The sequence below is a fragment of the Elaeis guineensis genome, chromosome 8 (assembly GCF_000442705.2).
Source record: "Elaeis guineensis isolate ETL-2024a chromosome 8, EG11, whole genome shotgun sequence".
Taxonomy (NCBI): Eukaryota; Viridiplantae; Streptophyta; class Magnoliopsida; order Arecales; family Arecaceae; genus Elaeis; species Elaeis guineensis.
Window position 1 is genome coordinate 91,206,754 of NC_026000.2, and position 17,528 is coordinate 91,224,281.

General features: G+C 39.9%; 1 non-coding gene across 1 annotated transcript; it reads right to left on the reverse strand.

The window, feature by feature from the left end:
* Positions 1-6,734: 6,734 nt before the first annotated feature.
* Positions 6,735-6,840, reverse strand: LOC140851417 (small nucleolar RNA R71). Its single transcript, XR_012134170.1, has one exon. It is a non-coding gene; the product is annotated as a small nucleolar RNA R71 (small nucleolar RNA).
* Between the last annotated feature and the right edge of the window lie 10,688 nt (positions 6,841-17,528).

Genomic DNA, 17,528 nt, shown 5'->3' on the forward strand with positions numbered 1-17,528 from the left:
CCCATTCTGGGCGAGCTACGTAATAGCTAGTTTTTAACCCATTTTTGATGTATTTAATATTCATTAAACACTCTCCAGGCTCTAAACCAACTCTAAGATATTTTCAAGGGTAGATAGTGATTATAAAATCTTTTTTGAAGAAAAAAATCATAAGTTTTGCTAGCATTCAAAGCTCACATCTGTAAAAAGTATATTCAGCCCTAAAAGAGAAAATAGAAGTATTTAAACACTTCACCAACCACTCTCCAGCTGCAATCAAATGTGGAATTTATTGAGGATGTACAGCAAAAATTTCTTCCCTTTAAGTATGGTATTTCTATTATATTTATTATATTTAATTAAGAAGATTGTGTGCTAAATTTTCTGTATCCTATTTTTTTTGAATTTGTTTTTGAGTGTTTGAGTTTTGAGGAGGTTCTAAAACTCATTTAGATTGATCCGAACCTTGAATCGGATTGTTAAGGGTTGGCTTGTATCAGAAAAATTAGTATTCTTGCTTGGAAGATAAGGATCGGAGGTGTCTAATGTGGTGTAACCTTTGAATCCATTTAGTGGATTAAATTCTCAAGTAGAGACTTGGGGAGTGGATGAAGGAACCAGATCTAGGGTTTCAGGATTAGATCTTGAAACTTTTTCAAGATCAGACAGTGGAAGACTAAAATAAATCAAACTTTATCTTATAAAATCAGAGAATTTCTAGATCTAAGATCCTATTACATGATTATTACATGACATTAAATCAAAAATTAAAATATAAAGAGCAAGACTACATGTTGATCATATCAACATGTTTCTATACTACATCTAATGTATGTAAAATATAATAGATTAGATCTATTACCTTGCAAGTTAGACATTCTAACTTTACTGATCCGGGATTGAGGATGATGTTGTAAGCCACACATGCATCCGGCCTCTAAAAGTCATCCACACGAGCCCACGAATCACGATCAGAAGTCCTGATCCAGAAAATCAGCATAGTAAGCTAGTACTGCATTGATCCTTCTTCGATGGTCGATCAGATACCTCCTTCTTCTTGATTAGGACTCTTCCAAAGATGAGAAATAAGAAAAAAAGTTTTAGATCTAAGATACTCTCAGAAAACTCAAGATGGAGGAAGGAAAGAGGTGAACACAGCAACCCTAGAAGAAGACCCTCTTCTTCTTCTCTTTGCTCTCACCTAGACACCTAGTCTTTTGTCTATTGTATCTCTATGCTCCAAATTTCTTTCTCTCTAATTTTTGCACATCCCAAAGGTTTCTCTTTTCTCTATTTTTTACAAAAAATTTATAAAAAAATTCATTTTAAATAGAGAGATATAATAGAGTCCTTGTCTAGGTCAAATACCTAGTCAAGGATTATCCAAACATGGCAAGACAAGGGGCGCCCAACTCATGAGCGGCCCCTCTTTCTTTTTGTGTATGGACCACCAGCAAAGGGCACATATTATATTCCATAAAAGCTATGAAAATTTCAAAAAAAAATTGGATAAAATCAGTGTCATAAGAAAAGAGTTTTAGTTTCCTAAAACTCTATCTCATAGAATTTAAAATCCAAACTAATTCCTACTTTGACTAGATCCACAACTACTTTCCATGTAAGAGAGAAAGAAAGAAAAGTTTTGGATATGTCTGAAGACTTGAGAGAGAAGTTTTGTCACACAAAATAAGAGAGAGTGGGCATGGGGGCTAAATTGGCACAAGATGGAATCCTAGTCTTACTAGGATTCAATCTATGTCTTATTCCAATCTGGTTTCTCAAACCAAATCAAACCAAAACCAAATCAACTCGATTAAAATAGATCTTAATCCAATTAAGAATCTAATTAAATTAAATTAAATTATATTTAAATTTAATTTAATTTTCTAATTAAATTAGAAATTAGGTTGATCCAAGTCCTAATTGAACTAGGACTAATTTTTTTCTTGCACTTGGCTTATCCAATAAACCAATTGGACTTGATCCAATCAAGTCCAAATCAAATCCAATTAAATCATATTCAATTAGACTTAATCTCAGTCTATTGGCTTAATCAAATTAAGCCAATTAGCAATCAAATTGCTAATCGATCCTCCTGCAACACTTACACTAAGTTAAATGTCAATCATATTTATCGTTTAACCCTAGAACGATTCTTAATCGTTGATCAACCATCCGATCGGATCATGAACACTAATATGTGTGACCTCATAGGTCCAAACCTAAGCCAGTAGCACAGAAATAAATTCTTATACCAATCACAGTGACTATCTAGCAATGGTACCCGACGGTCAGATAGGTCGAATGTGTAGAACAACATCCTTAGAACCCATTCGGATATAGTTTCCATATAATTCATCCCCTTGATGAAAATATTCATAGGACACCTTATAGTTCAACTGTCAACTCTGATTAGGTTGTCCACATTGTATTTCAAAAAATCAAATCCATCTGATGGATTATCTTGGCCAAGGTTTTGCTAAATTGAAATACAGCGACTCATTCTTCTCCAACTCTTGGAGTGGTCAATCCTATCTTGATCACACTCCGACTTTGCAAGTACTTGACTGTGCCCAGAAGCCTTCCATCACTGAATTAGAAATTCAGTTAGTCCAGTACCAAAGCACAGTGAGTTGCTTGCAAGTCACTGAGGCAATCTCAGGTCTAAGGGATACTTATACTTATATCCCATCAGAGACATTCTCGACAGCAGAATATTTTGGAGTTGGTCACATTCAATAATGATGTACCCTTACATCTCATCTGTATGCCATACCAATGTCTCCACACTCCTTGGTTAAGAGGACAACCAACCCATATGGCCTACAGCGACCTATGCTCAATAGAAGCTATCGTCTTTATTAACAGCCTATCATTTGGTCGTGAACAGTTTTAAGGACTAATCGATAAATCTTCTCTTTATCGAACCTAAATAGTCCTAAGGACTTCATCACAACAATGGAGTTCATTAGAAGATGAAAATTTGTGATGAAAATGTCAAAAATATATTTTATTTATTAACAAATCAATTGCAATACAAGGTTGCTCAACCATCAACAGCTTGACGATTGACTTTTGGGATATATTTTTCACCAACTCCTACTTGTCCTAAAGTCACTCAGCACAGTATCTAATACCCATCTTTGACTTGTGGTTGTCAAACTCCTTTATTGCTAGGGCTTTAGTGAAGGGGTCGGTCAGGTTCTCCTTTTCGTCAATCTTCTGAAGGTCGACATCACCTCGATCCATGATCTCCCAGATCAGATGGAAGTGGTGCAAAATGTGCTTTGTCCACTGGTGTGCTTTGGGTTCCTTAGTCTGAGCTATGGCACCAGTGCTGTCGCAGTAAAGTAGGATCGGACCATCGAGGGAAGGTGCTACTCCGAGCTCGGTGATGAATTTTCTCAGCCACACAGCTTCTTTCATGGCATCCGATGCTGTGATGTACTCTGCCTCACAAACAGAGTCTACCACAGTATGCTGCTTGAAACTCTTCCAGCAGATGGCTCCACCATTCAGAGTAAAGATATAACCCGACACGCTTTTGCTGTCATCATGGTCAGATTGAAAGCTGGAGTCTGTGAACCCCAGAAGTTTCAGATCTGACTCACCATAAACCAACCATTGGTACTTAGTATTTCTCAAGTACTTAAGGATGGCTTTAACCACTTTCCAGTGATTTTCTCCAAGATCAGATTGGCATTTACTCACTACTCCTAGTGAGTATGCCACATCTGGCCTTGTACATATCATGGTGCACATGATAGATCCCACGATCGAAGCATATGAGACTCTACTCATACACTCTCTCTCTTTAGGAGTTATCGGACAATCCTTCTTAGAGAAAGAAATTCCATTGCCTATCGATAGATTGCTCTTCTTGAAATTTTTCATGCTGAACCTCTTCAGCACAGTGTCTATGTACGTGGACTGAGATAACCCAAGCATCTTTTTAGATCTATCCCTATAGATCTTCATTGATAAACACTTAATTTAAGTCATTTAAAGCAGAAAATCATATTTAATTTATTTTATTTATTAAGAATTTGATGCTTTTTTTTATGTTTTACAGGAAAGATGATCGCCGATATAAAGAGTCCGATTCATAGATCAAAAAGATTCAAGTTTGAAAAAAATTAGACTTAAAATAAAATTAAAATAAAAGAAAGAAGCATACGGTATTATAGAAAATGAAGATACTATGTAAGGAATCCAAAAGGATATAGATGTCATTGTGAAGAAACAAAAGTTTCTTTTTGAAATATAAAAAATTATTTCACGTTGAATTTTCTCTTGGGCGTGCGAATGGACGTGGCGTGAGCTCGTGGGTGCGCGAATGAGCGTGTGAGCGTGCGGGCGGGTGCGTGAACGTGCGGACGTGGGACGGATGCGGACGCGGGACGGACACGGGCAAGCACGGATCGTGCAGCGTAGGATGCAGAACACGGACGACGTGCAGGCGGGCGTGGATGCGGGTGCGGCATTCGGATGCATGGTCTTTAGTATTTTTTTAGTCCCATATCAAAAAATCATGTAAAACTCCTTCCTCCTAACACCTATAAAAAGGCTCTTGTACTCCTATTTGAAGGGGGGAGAGCCCAGAAATTCTTCTAGAGCCTTGCATAGAGGAATAGAAAGGGACTACTTCATGAGCAACTAGGCTAGCAGTCTCGGGAGTGGAGAAGAAATTTTGTAACGACATAGAGATAGTTTATTGTTCTAAACTTTTCTGTATTTCTTTATATGCAATAAAGATTATTCTTTTAATTTAAATTATCATGAGTTCTTTATTTGCTCCCTTTCATATGCTTTTATTTATGCTTTCTTGTTAGATTAATATTAGGAACAACTTTTACTTTCCGGAGACTTACTGTGATCTACGGATACGGGGCATGCCGAGGAAAGAAGAGTTATTTACCTAATACTTTCCGGAGACGCACCGTGATCTACAGGTACGGAGCGTGCCGAGGAAAGACAGGTATTTTTCCTAAGATTAATCGCATCCATTTAATTAAAAAAAAAGAGATACAACTCTGCTAGTGCAAAGTAATTCAAAACTCCTGAGCTCTTTATTTTCTAATTACCTCAATTTTAAGATAATTTATTTTTTAAATCAAAAATAATGCTTCTTTCTTTTATTTTGTAATCTCAACTTAGCCCAAGGTCCCTGAGGATACGATCTCGACTCATCCTACCTACGTGTGAGTAGAGTTATTTTTGGTGCTATCAACGACTACGCATCAATTTTTGGCACCGTTGTTAGGGATCTTGGCACGGTTGAATTAAAAAAAAAAAATTAAAAAAAAATACTTTTTAGTTTTTATTTCTTGCTTTAATTTTTTTTTCAGTGCTTTCTAGCTAGATAATCTTATTTGCATAATTACATAATTACCTTGCATAACTAATTTACTACTTAGAAATTTTTTTGCTTAGAATAATTTGCTACTTTTTATAGCCTAGTGATTTATTGCTTTTCAGACTTAATCACTTAAATTTATTTTCTTGCAAAACTAAATAAAAAAAATAAAAAAAAATATAAAAAGATAAAACTATAAATTAAAAAAAAAAAAAAAGAAGCCACTGACATTTCATAACACTTAACTAAAATAGCGTAACCTCAAATATAAAAATTTCTAACTTGATTGGACACCTTGTTTCTTTGCATTGCATCTCCATAATTAATCTTAAGGGCAATAACCCATTAACCAGATAAGGTGGGGATTTGATCACCCTTCCTTGGCCCACAAATCACTCCCTTACATTTGCATAACCTAGACCTTAATCTAAAATCAACTAGACGTCAGCCCTAGGAATTTCGAGCTCAATAGGATAAGAAAGCTCTAGAGTTGAATCAAGTGCGGATTGGTTAATTGCTGGTGTCTAAGGTAAGTGGTTAAAGAAAGTGATTTTCAATTGGTTCCGTTGACTGACCTGGCCAACTCAGTTGGTGTCTAAGAAAAGCAACGAGCAGGAAACCTCCCACATCTTACGCTTACCTGGCCGAGTCAGTTAGTCAGTCTTGAGCTTGGAGTGCTCAAAGGCGGTCTTGAAAGTTAGGAGCTGTCTAGATCTAAGTTAACCTTAGGATAGAGAGTCTATGATTGTTTAAGTTGATTGCAATTAACATCTAAACATTAACTAATTTCTCCCTTTTTATAGATTTAAGATTCTTAGGTTCTTCTCTTTAGATTTTCTTCATTCTTTTCTCACTTTATTATAAAAATATATATTATAAAAAAAAAAATTTTCTGTGTTTGCTCTACCGTATAATTGTAAGGTGTATGCTTGACCGTAGATCGTTACGATCAAAAATCCAATCTTTTGATCCAGAAATAGAAAGAACCTTTAGAGCCAACAGACGTAAAAATATGGACCGAAATCAGGAGAATGATCCACCCAAGCAACTGAAGGAGTACTTTACTCCTTCCACATATACCTACTCTCCTTGTATTCAAGTGCCCCCTGTGGAGGCCACTCAATAAGAAATTAAGTCCAGTATAATCCAAATGCTACCTTCATTTTATGGACTTAGTAATGAGGACCCTTATAAACATCTTGAAGAATTTCTTGAGATATGCTCAACTGTCAAAATTCACAACTTCTCCGATGATGCTCTTAGGTTAAAATTATTTCCTTTCTCACTTAAGGACAAAGCCAAATACTGGCTACATAATTTGGATTCCATGACTATATCAACCTGGGACCAGTTGCAAGGAGAGTTTCTCAAGAAATATTTTTTCATAGGAAAAACTAATCAAATAAGGAAAGCCATAACTAGTTTTTCCCAATTAGATGGAGAAATGTTTCATGAAACATGGGAGAGATTAAAGGACCTTATTAAAAAATATCCCCACCATGCTGTACCCAAGTGGCAGTTAATCCAATGTTTTTATGATGGGCTATCGGAAAGACATCGACAAATGGTCGATGCATCATGCGGTGGGACATTCATGCTGAAAAGTGAGGATGAGGCATGGCAACTATTTAAAATTTTAAGTAAAAATTTATTACATCATATGTCTGCCTCTATTAGAGATAAACCCATGTTAAACCCAAAGAGAGGTGGAATATATGAAGTAGGAAATGCCATAGATATCCATCTAAAGGTAGATGAACTGTCCCAAAAATTAGATCGTCTTCTAAATACTGGACAATCTCCGATTCCACCTAACCCAATCCTAAAAGTTTGTGCATTGTGTGCAATTTTGAACCATTTTGTTAGTGAATGCCCAGCCGCACCTCAATTTTCTGAGTTTGTGCATGTTGACCAGCTATGCAACCCAAGAGGGGGGGGGTGAATTGGATTTCTAAAAATTTTAAGCTTAACTTATGACTTATGAAAAATATTTAGCTATAGCTAAACGAATATGGAGAGTTAAATTAATTCAGGACTAACGGCTAAAAGCAAGAATGCAAGGAAATAATGAAGAGTTAAAGGGAAGCAATTATGCACACCACAAACAAAAGGATTTATAGTGGTTTGGTGCCAACCTTGCACCTACATCCACTCCCCAAGCTCCTACTTGGGAATTTCAATCCACTAATCTTGTATTCAACCCGAGTACAAACGTCGAAAACTCTGACTCTAGCTATTCCAAGCTAGACCACTTATTTTCCGGGTACAAGCCAACCCAATACACTCCGATTCTAGGTTCGGATCAACCTTCCCTTGTTTTGGAATCCTTCCAAAATAAAAACAATCACTCAAATTGAGTAAAATAATTTATAGCACAAACAAGTACAGAGAAAGCTCCTTTAATGAGCGAATATAACTTTAAATACACTTTACTCAAGAGAAGAAGACCCTTTTTGAATTTCTTCAAAGTGGATGGAGACTTGAATGTGCACTTGAGGAGTTGGTGAGCTTGGTTTAAGGCTTCTTCAAAGCTTTGAATGAACTCTTGATTAGGGCTGAAAAGTTGGCTTGAAAAACCCTTTTTCAAAAACTCTCTTTTGAATGCTCTTGAATGCTCTCTTGAATGCTCTTCTTAACTCTTTCAATCTCTTCTTTGTTTTTCACCTTTTTGTTCCTTTTATAACTTTAAGAAATAGAGGAAAACATTCTAGGCTGAAAAAGAGCCGTTAGATCGCATTAAATGAGCATTAAAAGCACTTAAAACAGGTTAAAAACTAACCGTTGCAGAAAAATCCCGTCACAGGGGTCGACTCATGGGTCGACTCATGCCTGGGGGTCGACTCATGGGTCGACCTCTGTGGAAGAATACCAGAAAATAGGGTTCTGTGATTTTTGGCTTAAAAACTACAGGGGTCGACTCATGGGTCGACTCATGCCTTGGGGGTCGACTCACAGGTTGTGCCAAGCCAAAAAATCTGCGTGCCAAACAGCTCATGTGCCATGAGTTGACTCATGGGTCAACTCATGATTTTCAAACATGCATATCTTTCAAAATACAAGTCCAAAATCAATAAAATTTTTGCCAATGGATCACAAATCTTTTGTTCTATCATTTGATACTTTCAAATTAGGATTTTGGTAAAATTATGATTTTGCCTCTGAAGAGCAATAAGTTTTTTTCAAATGAAAATTATTAGTACCCCTTCAACTACTTTGTAATCATCAAAATCAATCTAGGGAGCAACAATCTCCCCCTTTTTGATGATGACAAAATACTTGAACAAAAGCATCTATGTGAATCATGAATTTCAAAAGGATGCATTATAAGTGCATTAGCTTGAAAAGAAGATTGATTCTTTTGGAATGTGATACAAGTGCTCATTTGCATAAATAGTTTGCCCATTGCTTAATGATTTGAAAATTTGCTCATTTGATTATGTGATTTTGGTATTAGAGTAGAAAATTTGTTTTTGTTATCAGAGTAAGTTGTATCTTGAAAATTTGCTCATTCTCATTTGATTATTTAGTTTTAGTATCAGAGCAAGTTTAATAATTAAGTGTACCAATGCATGTCTAAAAATTAATTGTAAAGTATATCAGAGCCTGTCAAATTTTAAGATGTATCAGAGCAAGTCTAATTTTAAAGCATATCAGAGCATGTCTAAGAAGTAATTTTAAAGGTTGCTCATTTGCATTGTACTTAGCAATTTACTTATTATATTTTTAAGTCATTTAATAATTTTAATTTTTAAGTCATTTAATAATTTTACTTGTGATATTGTTCTTTAATTTCTCTCCAATTCATTCATTTTATTTTCAAATCTTTTAATAATTTATAATTTTGCTTTTGATATGTTTCTTTTTCTTTAATTTCTTCCCCTTTTTGACATCATCAAACATTGTTAACTCCCCCTCTTTTTCTGAATATGTTTTCTCTTTAGTATTTCTTCAAACTTTTTATGCTAATCATTAATGTTTGCTCCCCCTGAATACAGCAATCATTAACCAAAATATGCCATAGATTACCATAGATATGAATTATCAACAAAGAGAAGATATATAATCAAGAGATGATTGACACCATTACAAAGAGTAGATATATAATTAAAAGATGATTAAAACCATAGTTTTTTTTACTACATATTCTATAAAATAAAAGTCAACCAGTTAATATCATTACATGGTCCAAAAGATAGATCCTAAAAAGAACAACAGACATGACTAACACTTAGGATCTAGTAAAGCTCATGACTAGATGGATCGGAGTCATCAGAGATAGGGTGAGGAGATGATGGATCTCGACCAAGAGCACGTCCTCTACCCCGTCTGCCTCTGCCACGAGTGGAGGTGCTGGCACGAGCAGGTGAGCGAGATGAACTAGGAGGCTGAGAACGTTGAGAGGCCAAAGACTGGACTGAAAGAGTGAATCTAATGGAATCAAGAACGTTTAGAGCTCTCGAAACAGACTGAAGCAGAGCAGTGAACTGAGTAGATGCATGCTCACTCGAGCCTCTGATCTCTCTCCTCAATAACTCATAACCACCCTCCAATGCACCTCTGAGCCTGCCAGCCTCTGCAGTAAGGTCTGTGACCTCAATAGTGCTCTCCTGTGGCTGAGGATGGGCCAAAGCTAAGACTTGCCCCTGCAAGTCAAGAACTCTCCCAGTCAGTCTCAAAATGCAATCCTCGAGCTGCTGAATCCGAATAGACTGATCTGTGATCAACTGAAATACAGTGGAGATATGGGGGATCAAGGTCTGATCAGATGTATCTAATGATGTGGATCCCGGTGCAAATGTAGAAGTGCTCCACTGACGAGAAAGCAAGGAAGCCATACGCTGAGCAATCTGCTCAATCTGATCATCAGCTAATCTGAACTCTGAAGGAGGTGCTCTGCTGTCTGGCTGCTAAATTGGTGTGTACCTCCTGGCAGAATCTGAAGGGCCAACCTCTGGATCTGAAACAAACTGAATATTTGGAGATGCTGCCCTGAAGTCATGGAGAGGAGATGAGGGACCTTCTTCTTCAGCTCTATCCTCTACTCTGTCCTCAGCTCTCTCCTCAGAACCCTTGATCCAACCACCATCAGTTTTAGTGAATTCCATACGGTGCAGAGTGTGTTGGTTGATGGTGTCTGCGTGAGAAAGCTTAGCAGATGCCTCCCCCTCAAAACTGACTCCAAACCTCCTGAAAACTAGTGTGAGAGCCATACTAAAAGGCAGATGTGCCTTGGATCTGTTCAGTGTCTCTCTCATGGCCTCAATCATTAAAGCAGGGAGGTTTAAGGAGGTTTGAGTGATCACATGAAACATTATACAAATATCTCGGCCAGAAAGGAGGTCATGCCTACCACTCCTTAGGAAGAAAAGCTTTGTCACTAATTGATGTAAGATTCTCATTTCAATTGACAGAATTTTGGCTTCCAATTTATTCAAACTTCCCGAGTAGGTTCCTCCTAGAATTACATTGATCCCCTCTTCCTTCACTGGGAGTTCCATGTAAGAATATCCCTCACAGGGCAAATGTAGTATCTCTCCCAAAGTAATAGGATCTAAGCATATATCAACTCCCTTAACAGTAGAAGTTACTGTTCCATTGCCATAGTGTAGATTTTGATAAAATTCTCTAACCAAGTCTACAAATGTAACTTCCTTGAGAGAGCAGTAAAAACCCCAACCCTGATTTTTTATCTTTGTCCCAAAGGAGAAACCTTCTTTTTCAAAGAATCTAAAATCTACATTCTTGCCGGTTTCTACTTTCCTATCAGATAGAGGGATTTTGCTAGGGCTAAGGGGAGACTGAGAGGGACCTTGAGCAGACACTGAAGCCGGAATGGGAGCAGTGGAGGCCTGAGTGGCTTGCCTTTTCCTGCGGACGCTTTCTTCCAGCTCACGGACTGATTTTCTTCTTTGAGGGAGTTTCATCTTTGGAGCCATTCTCACCACAAGAGCAGGCAGGGAGACTCGGAGGATCAAATGGATGAGTAGAAGGAGGGTTACAAGAGGATGGAAAGAGATTTTGGCGGAGAGAAGAGACGGTTTTGAGAAGAACGGTGGAGGCTAGGGCACGCTCCAACCGCTTCAATCAAGGGAGAAAGATGCGAAAAGCTCCTTTCCCAGGCGGTGATTTGAGGTGGAGAGGAGAAGGGAGAATGTTCTTGGGTTAAATCTTTGGTTTTGGAGAGAAAGAAGATGAGGATGATGGGTCTTGGAGGGAGGAAGACGAAGAGAATAGAGGGTCGGCTCATGAACAGGTTTTAAGATAAAATGGAATGAGCCCATGGGATGTTGGCCAAAAATTATAAGTTTGCCAATGGGTCGACCCTAGGGGGTCGACTCATGAATCACAAAAATTCAGAAAAAATATGAATAAATTCCAAAAAAATTTAAAATTTTGGGAGAAGGAATTTTGCTCAATGACAGGTTGTGAGAATGATAATCTTGAGCTTTTAAGACCAAGAGAGAGATGATGAAAATTGATCTCAAATCGATTCCTTGGAAATGGAGAAACACTTAGGCATAAGGATCAAGAATTCTTAGATTTCTCCTAATTTCACAGAATCTATCCTCGCTAAGGGCCTTTGTAAAGATATCAGCTAATTGATTTTCAGTGCAAACATATTCAAGAGTTATATCTTTGTTTTGAACATGTTCTCTTATAAAATGATGTCTTATTTCAATATGCTTAGACCTTGAATGTTGAATTGGATTTTTAGTTAGATTTATGGCACTTGTGTTGTCGCATCTTATGGGTGTTTCATTAAGTTTGATTCTAAAGTCTTCGAGTTGTTGCTTAATTCACAAGATTTGAGCACAACAACTTCCGACTGCAATGTATTCAGCCTCAGCCGTAGACAGTGCTACCGAATTTTATTTCTTGCTAAACCAGGAGATTAGGTTAACTACAAGAAATTGGCAAGTTTCACTAGTGCTTTTTCTATCTAATCTACATCCAGCAAAATCAACATCTGAATATCCTAATAAATCAATTAGTGAGTCCTTAGAGTACCATAACCCTAGAGTTTGAGTACCATTCAAGTATTTAGGGATTCTTTTAACAGCATTCAAATGAGATTCTTTAAGATTAGATTGAAATCTAGCACACAAACAGACACTAAACATGATATCAGACCTACTTGCAGTTAAATATAATAGAGAGCCAATCATACCTCTATAGTATTTTAAGTCTACACATTTATCTTCTTCATCCTTGTCAAGCTTACATGAGGGGCTCATGGGTGTGCCAATTGCTTTGGAGTTCTCCATTCCAAATCTTTTGAGTAATTTCTTGGTGTACTTGCTTTGGGTGATGGAGATTTCTTCTTTTGTTTGTTTGATTTGGAGTTTGAGGAAGAAGGTGAGTTCTCCCATCATGCTCATCTCAAACTCTCCCTGTATGAGCTTAGCAAAGTCTTGACAAAGAGATTCATTAGTAGACCCAAAAATTATGTCATCAACATAAATTTATATTACTAACATATCATTTTGATTTCTTTTAATAAAGAGGATTGTGTCTACATTACCTCTTAAAAAACCATTATTTAGTAAAAATTTGCTTAGCCTATCATACCAAGCCCTAGGTTCTTGTTTTAATCCATATAAAGCTTTATTTAATTTAAAAACATAATTAGGAAAAGCATGATTTTCAAACCCGGGGGTTGTTCTACATAGACTTCTTCAGCAATATATCCATTTAAAAATGCACTTTTGACATCCATTTGAAATAATTTGAATTTCATAAAGCAAGCATATGCAAGTAGAAGTCTAATGGCTTCTAATCTAGCAACAGGTGCAAAAGTCTCATCAAAATCAATTCCTTCTTCTTGATTATAACCTTTAGCAACCAATCTTGCTTTATTTCTTATTACATTACCATATTCATCTAATTTGTTCCTAAAGACCTATTTTGTGCCAATTATTGAATAATTTTTAGGTCTTGATACTAAAGTCCATACATTATTTCTTTCAAATTGATTAAGTTTTTCTTGCATTGCATTAATCCAATTATGATCATTTTCAGCTTCTTCAATAGTTTTTGGTTCAAGATGAGATACAAAAGCACAATGATTAAATACATCTCTAAGTGAAGAACGAGTTTTTACCCCATGCATAGGATCACCAATAATTAACTCCTTAGGGTGATTGTGAACATACCTCCATTCCTTGGGTAGGTCATTTGTACCTTGAGGTTGTTCTTGAATTTTTTCACCTCTCTCATCTTGTTCATCTTCTTGTTCCTCGTCCTCTTGAGTTGTTGAATCTTTCAGAGTGATCTCCTTCATTCCTTCTATTAGAGGATTTGCATCATCAACACCCTCATTCTTCCTTGAAGGAAGATCGTTAGATTCATCAAAAACAACATGTATGGACTCCTCTACTACTAAAGTTCTTTTGTTAAAAACTCTAAAAGCTTTACTAGTGGAGGAGTAACCAAGAAAGATTGCTTCATCCGATTTTGCATCAAATTTTCCAAGTCTTTCTTTACCATTATTTAACACAAAACATCGGCAACCAAAAACATGAAAGTAAGCAATATTAGGTTTTCTTTCTTTCCAAAACTCATAGGGGGTTTTCTTTAAAATTTGTCTAATCAAAGCATGATTTAAAATGTAACATGCTGTATTGATAGCTTCTGCCCAAAAATATCTTGGAAGGTTGCTTTTACAAAGCATGGTACGGGCCATTTCTTCTAAAGTTCTATTTTTTCTTTCTACTACCCCATTTTGTTGGGGTGTCCTAGGAGCAGAGAAGTTATGGCCAATTCCTTTTCATCACAAAAGTTTTCAAAGTCTTGATTTTCAAATTCAGTTCCATGATCGCTTCGAATATTTTGAATTGAAAATCCTTTTTCATTAGTGACTTTTCGATAAAATTTAGTGAAAATATGAAAAGTTTCATCTTTGTGTGCTAAAAAAAAAACCCAAGTAAAACGAGAGTAATCATCTATAATTACAAATCCGTATCTTTTTCCTCCTAGACTAGTGGTTCTAGTAGGTCCAAATAAGTCCATATGCAAAAGCTCTAGAGGTCTAGAAGTTGAAATAATATTTTTGGATTTAAATAAAACTCTTGTTTGTTTGCCTAGTTGACATGCATCACAAATTCTATCTTTTTCAAAATTCAGTTTTGGCAAACCAAGAACTAATTCTTTCTTAATTAATTTTGAAAGAGAATGCATGCTAATGTGTGCAAGTCTATGATGCCAAAGCCAACTAGTCTCATTAACTTTAGCATTCAAGGATACTAGGCATTGCATGTTTATTTTGGCTAAATCATTTAAATCTACCATATAAATATTGCCATGTCTATGTCCAATAAATTTAATGCCATCGTTAATAGGACTAGTTACAATGCAAACAGACGATTCAAAAACAACTTTATATCCTTTATCACAAAATTGACTAATGCTTAGTAAATTGTGCTTTAAACCATCCACTAACAAAATATTTTCAATGTATTTGGAGGGAGTGATACCAATGTTACCTATACCGATGATCTTTCCTTTGCCATTATCTCCAAAGGTGACCATCCCTCCATCCTTAGCATCAAGCGTGATGAATTGTGATTCATCACCAGTCATGTGTCTCGAGCATCCACTGTCAAGATACCATTTCTTGTTTCCTCCTTGGGATGCTAGACACACCTGCAAGCAAAAGTCAAGTTTTTGTTTTAGGTACCCAAGCTTTCTTGGGTCCTTTTTGGTTAGTCATAATGGTTCCTTTTGGAACCCATATTTTCTTTATAGTTGATTTTGCAGATTTGTTAGAGAAGCAAGTGTATGATTTATGTCCTACTATACCACATTTGAAACAAGTAAATTGGTAGACTTGTTACTTAAAGAGTTTATATAAATATTTTTCAGATATTTTTGTTTCTTCAAGGGGTTATAGCCAAGACCAGCATTATCATACACGGTGTTGGGTATAAAATACCCACAGCCGAAACCCTCAACGGAATCGACATCAAGTGCAGCTCCGCCCGGACTCCTACGGGAGCCGGGCTCCACTGCCGACATCAAGTGCAGCTCCGCCCGGACTCTTACGGGAGCCGGGCTCCACCGTCGACATCAAGTGCAGCTCCGCCCGGACTCCTACGGGAGCCGGGCTCCACCGCCGACATCAAGTACAGCTCCGCCAGGACTCCTACAGGAGCCGGGCTCCACCGCCGACATCAAGTGCAGCTCCGCCCGGACTCCTACGGGAGCCGGGCTCCACCACCGACAGCGAGTGCAGCTCCGCCCGGACTCCTACGGGAGCCGGGCTCCACCGCCGACAGCAAGTGCAGCTCCGCTCGGACTCCTACGGGAGCCGGGCTCCACCGCCGACAGCAAGTGCAGCTCTGCCCGGACTCCTACGGGAGCTGGGCTCCACCACCGACAGCCAGTGCAGCTCCACCCGGACTCCTACGGGAGCCGGGCTCCACCGCCGACAGCAAGTGCAGCTCCGCCCGGACTCCTACGGGAGCTGGGCTCCACCACCGACAGCAAGTGCAGCTCCGCCCGGACTCCTACGGGAGCCAGGCTCCGCCTCCGACAACAATTACGGGTAAGCTCCGACTGGACTCCTACGGGAGCCGGACTTCACCTCTGACTTTGGTTGCAGCACAGCTCCGCCCGGACTCCTACGGGAGCCGGGCTCCGTCCTCGACATCAACTGCAACGCAGCTCCGCCCGGACTCCTACGGGAGCCGGGCTCCACCTCCGACATCAATTGCGGGTAAGCTCCGACCGGACTCCTACGGGAGCCGGACTTCACCTCTGACTTTGGTTGCAGCACAGCTCCGCCCGGACTCCTATGGGAGCCGGGCTCCGTCCTCGACGTCAACTGCAACACAGCTCCGCCCGGACTCCTACGGGAGCCGGGCTCCGCCTCCGACATCAATTACGGGTAAGCTCCGACCGGACTCCTACGGGAGCCGGATTTCACCTCTAACTTTGGTTGCAGCACAGCTCCGCCCGGACTCCTACGGGAGCCGGGCTCCGCCTCCGACATCAGCACGGCTCCGCCTTCGACATCAGCACAGCTCCGCCCGGACTCCTACGGGAGCCGGGCTCCGCCTCCGACATCAGCACAGCTCCGCCCGGACTCCTACGGGAGCCGGGCTCCACCTCCAGCACCGACATCAGCACAGCTCCGACCGGGCTCTTAAGGGAGCCGGGCTACGTCCTCGACGCCAACGACTGCAGCCGCAAGCAGACTTCACCCAAACTCCTACGAGAGCCGAGCTCCGCCCCCAACGTCAGCTCCGAGGGGGTTCCGCCCGGACTCCCCCAGAAGTCGGGCTCCACCCACGACCCTGCTCCACTTCCTGTGGCGGACTCCGCGCAGTTTCATCATTCCCTGACAGGCCGCAGTAGCCATCGCCACCTTGCTCCACATCCTGTGGCAGATTCCGCACAGCTCCACTATCCTCTGGCAGGCCACAGTGGCGGCCACGAACCTGCTCCACCTCCTGCGACGGATACCATGCGATTCTCCTATCCACTGACAACGGACGCTGCTCCACCCCTCATAACAGATTCCACGTGGTGGGCCGAGGTGATGGCCACGTGTCCACTCCACTATCTTCCGCAATCAATTCCCCTGACCATGGGCGGCCCACTACCAGGCGGTTACAAACATCGCCATCAATCCGTTGCCTACTTCGTCTATAAATGGGGGATCCAGATACGTTATTCTCTAAGCTCATTCTTCCTTATCTCAAAACTCTGCTAAATTCTCCGTTCGAGCACTCCATTCTTGTTGAGGCAGAAAACTGACTTGAGCGTCGGAGGGTCTTGCCGGAGCAACCCCACCTCCGGTTTAGACTTCCCTTGCAGGTCCCGGCGCGACCGCGGCTTCCCCGACTCCAACTTCTCCGGCGCTAGCAGATTTTTGCACCAACAGGATTGGCGCTAGAGGATGGGGCTGTGTCTTTGCAGCACCCTTGTTCTTGAAGGAGTGTTCAACGGAGCTGCCTCCGATCGTCTCTCCGTCATCCACTCCTAATCCTCCCCCGCGAGATCGACACTCGATGCCTCCACGCAGGGCGTCCACCCGACGGTCCACGGCCTCCGCGGCCAGATCTCAGGCTCTGGCCTCCCCTCCCGTCTCTCAGCCAGCTCCTCCTCCCCCTCCGGCGACGGCAGTCGGTGCGGAGCAGTTTGACTTGCTGGCGCAGCAGGTCAAAGGCCTCGTCGAGGCCGTACAGGCAAT